This window comes from Pseudochaenichthys georgianus, chromosome 3 (assembly GCF_902827115.2).
Source record: "Pseudochaenichthys georgianus chromosome 3, fPseGeo1.2, whole genome shotgun sequence".
Taxonomy (NCBI): domain Eukaryota; kingdom Metazoa; phylum Chordata; class Actinopteri; order Perciformes; family Channichthyidae; genus Pseudochaenichthys; species Pseudochaenichthys georgianus.
The window spans coordinates 8,649,142-8,654,762 of NC_047505.1; positions in this window are offsets into that span (position 1 = coordinate 8,649,142).

Below are 5,621 nucleotides of genomic sequence, written 5' to 3' on the forward strand. Positions count from 1 at the left end.
AGCGGAGCAATAAGCGCGTGCATGTGTGTGCGTGTGCGTGTGTGTGTGTGTGTGTGTGTGTGTGTGTGTGTGTGTGTGTGTGTGTGTGTGTGTGTGTGTTAGGGGTAAGAGGGGCTGTATTGAGGGAATTGGGACCTCGTCTGTGCCTTGTTCCGCTTCTGTCTTTACGCACAAATCGGAGCTCTTAAGCCCTCTCCACGGACGCACGGCGTGGCACGGCTTTGGCACTCAGGATGAACTGAGTGGGTGATCCGGCCGTTGTATCATTGTTGTTATAAAGTAGGCCTACTGAGCAGCATGTATACAGCTGACATTGAGTGAAGTCAGACCATCCAAAGCACGGACATAACGCGGAAAGACGCACACATAAAATCACATGTAACACTTTTTGGTGACTTCCACATCATGTGTCACATGGGTCTATCATGAGAGAAAAACATATTCTAAGTTTCAATCAAAAACCTTCTTCTCCAGAAGTAAACCCAAAAAAGGCGACAATAGCATATCTATTAGCTGCAGGGACCACTCTTCTTCCCCATCCGCGATTTACTCTTTTTTCTTTCTCCTCCTTTTTCTCCTTCTACGATGATCACGTTGGCGTGGAGAGGGCGGCGTGGCGCACCGGCTTCACGGCACACTGGTTTCTAGTAGACTGGATAAAGAGCCAGGGGGAGGGACAGTCCGCGGAGCAGCTGGGAACAAACGCAGGGAAATAAGAAAAAAATGGTGTACCCTCGCCCTTAAACTATATCACAGGCACTGAACCCTTTTAAATGTTCTTAACATGAGACACAATGTAATGTTACCACTTTAGCTTGCATGTACAGTTTAATGAAAGCTTGATGCCTTTTTTCTCCACTCTTGTTTCCATAAAACACTTAAAAACCACTAACTGCTATAAATTCTGAGGGAAAAAAAGAATTGTCTACAAATAATTGTCTTAAAAATCTATGTACAAACCAGTAAAAAAAAATATCTCTGTTCAGGACAGACTTAAAAGTCCACAAGCATCCTTTAAATGTAAGTTTCAAAGTTGTTTTTCGCCTCCCTTAAATCTGCTTTTTGTCACCCTGTGCTTGATGTGTCCTCCTCTCAGCCCGAGGCCGCGCCTGTGGCTGTTTGCCAAATCACCCTGCCATTCCTGCCTCGGTTTGAGACGGACTATTTTATTATGTAGTGTTAAGGTCTGGTCGATATCTGAATGGCCATCCCCAAAAAGTCTCCACTGATGGGGCTGCTGTTCACTATGTGCATGCAGAGAGCACAAAGGAGGCCAGGGTTGGACTCTCCTCAAATAACCTTAAAAGTTACAAAGTCCCGAGGAAAACAAGACAACACGTTGACGTGAGAAGCTTGAAAAAGATTGAGTGGACGCTCTATTTCTCTCTCTCTCCTTCTGCCCCTCTACCCTGTGTCCCCCTGCACCCCCCCACCCCCACCCCCTTCCCTTCTACCTAGTTGGGTGTGCTGCCGAGCTAGCAGGGTTGAGAGGGCAAGTGCTGACCGGCTCTCTTTCTTTCTCTGTCTGCTGTTACTAGGTCACCACACACACACACACACACACACACACACACACACACACACACACACACACACACACACACACACACACACACACACACACACACACACACACACACACACACACACACACACGCACACACACACGCACACGCACACACGCACACCTCTCCTTGCGGTCAGTGTTGCCACCAGGGAGAGGGGTAATTTAAGCCCTCCTTGATGTAGCCTATTCATCACTGTCCTGAGGTCCGCACTTCAAAATTAAAGTCTGATCTACAAAGTTAGAGTGAAATGAGAAAAAATGGGCAGAGGTCACCGGGGCGGGGCCTGTCAACACACAAAGCCGTGTCTCAGCTGGACCTGTGTGCGGTGGCTTCATTATCCATATCTTGAGGATTTGTTTTGAAGTGGAAAAAGGTATATTAGCTGATGTGGTGGGTCAGCGACTTGGAGGGAGGAGTTAACATAACCTGCATCAGTAGCTGTTGATTTGTGTGTTATGTTCTGTTACCAATAAGACGATGTAATGATGGTGTTTATGGGATATTAGAAACCTGCACCTGTTTTTATATTCTGGTTCAAATGTGATGAAAACTGAAATCAATCCACGCCCAGGTACACATGAATAACTCGGTCTTATAAAGAAAACACGTGATTGTCCAAGATTGGTCTCATGGATATAATAATGTCATCATAGCACCGAGTAATGCTTGCATTATTGTCCTAATTTTACTAAAACCCAGCATTGCATAAATATAGATCAGAAAAAGCCAAAGACTGTAAACTCTTCGTGTTTTATTGGAAATTAAAAAAACCGCATTTGGGATGCCACAATGAAATATGAACACTAAACTTAAAATCCCCCACAAACTGAACTGAAATGACCACGAGGTGATGTACATGCAATAGATAAGAACGTGCTGTTGAGCTTTTCATGCATTATTTGGGATTTTGGAGGGCGATGGAAAGTACTGTCAGCACCAATCACAGACATAAGACATATACAACTATCATGCATTTGGCCCAAGACCCAGACTGAAGGAATGCAATGTTGACCTAAAGCAATTATTTTAAAATGAGAAAAAAAAAATTAGAGATCTAGATAAAGAGTCAAATATGACCCTGCAAACAACACTGCAAAAATACAATATCAGTAAAAGTTTTTTTATTAAAAATGTTTCCATGCCGTGTATGGAAACATTATTAACGCTCATACAAAAATGAAAAATGATCCAGGCCTGCTTTTGAAATATAATTGATGAGGGTCAGAAAGTAAGGGGCATTGTTGTTAAACTAAATAAGAACATAATGTCTTTGCATGCACTCTTTGGGATTGTGTAGGTTATAGAAAGTCAGCGCCAAAAGACATTGTGAACATATAAAGCATTTGGTCCAAACAGAAATCATGTAATGTAACAGACATTATAAAACGAGCAGAAGTCATACGGTATCTAGCTTCCTCGGACCCCGTCGGCACGCACGGGTGAACGTTACAGTGCACGGCGACGACAGCACCGTTAGCTGCCTCCATCCGCGTTGTCCGTTCAGGATGTGGAGGACAAGGGAGAGCACAGATTGCAACCAGGCACATCCCTGCAAGGATGCGCACACCTACGACCCATCCCGTGGCTCCCGTGGCGTCTCGCTAATGAGGCCAAGGGTCACCTAACGTGATTGTCTTGAAATAGGTCTCTCCATGCATTTATGAGACTTTCTAAACAGTACACACATGCATGCTCAACATGCCCCTCTGAGATATAGTTAAGACAGCAGAACAGGCAGGGTAATCATTTGTTCTTCAGTTTGCCTGAGCGAGAGGCACACTGTGTGTTTTTAGCACTTCGTGTGACTGCATCTTTCAGTGAGCAGCACACACAGTGTGTGTTCGGTTACACAAAGTCATAAACTGTAAAGTAAACTCACGGGCTGGGGTATTTTTAGGAGTAGGTATTTCTCTGGAAATGTTTGTGTCTCATGTCTGATGCAAGGCTGATGAGTTACACTGTTTATCAGCGTACAGTGTGACGGCGCGCTGCTGAGTGAGTCACTGCTTCCTCCTCGCCGTGTACATGCGTGTGTTTCGCGCACGAGTGTGTGTGCGGAAACCACGCTGACAGCTGCAGCTCATTACAGGCACTATTACTGATGGGGACTGCTGGGGGAAATTCCTTCTTCCACAGAGCAAACCACCCTGTTTACCACGCACGCACGCACGCACGCACGCACGCACACACACACACACACACACACACACACACACACACACACACACACACACACACACACACACACACACACACACACACACACACACAGGTCTTGCTTATTCATAAACCAGAGCTGCAACATCTGTAGCTGGAACACAAACGGAAACATTTCCTCTTTTGTGAAAGAAATAAAGAAAAAGGAAGCTATCTTTTACAAAAAAGTATGCGAGACACACTCCATCCTTCCAGTTGCTGCAGAATGAAAGACATGCCTCACCTGTGCATGAAGTATACTCCTCTACATGTAGTACACAGTAAAGTGTGTGTGTCTTCAGAAAAACACACACAGCCACAGGGTGAGCAAACTTAAGAGGAGATGAGATCACCGGAGCACTCTAAGCCTTTGTAAATTGGCAAACAGCAGCGTCACACACACACACGCGCACGCATGCACGCACACGCACGCACACACACACGCACACAGAGCTGTATAGTATACAGTGTCCAGTGACGTTAATGAGAGGGCTGAAAGCCAGACACACATGTGCTACAGTCATTAGGGAAGACTTCATAGCTACACTTCAGGCCACTACACTCCATTACTGTACTTCATTGGTTACACTGCTTGGAAATAGTGGTTTCTCAAAGTCAGGTTCAGGGACCACCAGGGCTCCTCGGAAAGCCCCAGGGAGCTCCTTGTTAAAAGTAAAGAAGAGCATTTACCTATTGTTCTTTATCTTGTTTGTCTGCAGCATATGTTTCAAGAATACAAGTATCACGCCTTTACCTTTCACAGACGTACATGCATGGCTCTACTCAGAACATTTAAACAATTTAACATACCTACCCTTTGTTATTAATCAATGAATATCCTTAATTTAATCTGTGGCGTAGTAGCAGTATTGTAATAGTATTAGGAGTTTAAATATGAACTGTAACAGTAGTGCGTGTATGTGAGATCTCTATGCATGTCTGCTTTGCTTTTTTTGTAGCAAACTATCTAAATAATTAATAACTCAGCAAATTAAACTCTTCACAAGTGAAAAGTAAAAATGTTTTTTAAACAGTACATTCATATACATGGCTAATAAAAGTACTTCAACTATATTATAAAAAACTGAAACGCACTTAATGAGACGTCACAAATATAACGTATTATTCAAGATTGAAGGATAAAGCTATAAACTCCCTTTGTTGTTGTATACAATTGTCATGTATAGACCAAATCCAATGGAGTTAGGAGAACATTGATTAGTAAATGAAGATAAGTTCTTTTTTTAATTTAAAATATTTTTTAGGGGAAATTAAAACTTTAAATAAAATGAAAGAGGGGGGGGGCGATGTGGTGTGATGTGCTAAACCGTGCTAAGGTCAAATCCAAACCCTGAACATTGCACGCAGTATATGGCTCAGCTTTACAAACAGATTTTTTTCTTTATCAGTGACCAACTTAGTTCAATTATCAAATCCTGTTATGGAGTTCAAAATCATGGAAAATATTCCTCAAGGGAATGAGGAAAAATACTATTGATATTAAAATACTAATACAAAAATTGTCGACAAGTCTAGCTCACACACACGGTTTGCAGCAATCCATGTGTGTGAGCTCGACATTTCACTCACATTTTGGTTGAGATGGCCCAGTGTGGTTCAAACATTCAGTGGTCTACGGTTTGGTGAAAAATGGGGCCAGGGTAGATATCATTGTTTGGGATAACACACATTACTAGTAATGATTTGTTCATGGATAGTCTTACGTTGGTTCATACCATCATGGTAGAAAAGATCTTGTTGACCCAAATGGAAACTGTAGTTTTTTTTTCTTTTACAGTAAATTGGTGCATCATCAGCATAAAGCAAACCCATAGGAAGTGCTCTGGGCATTGACGC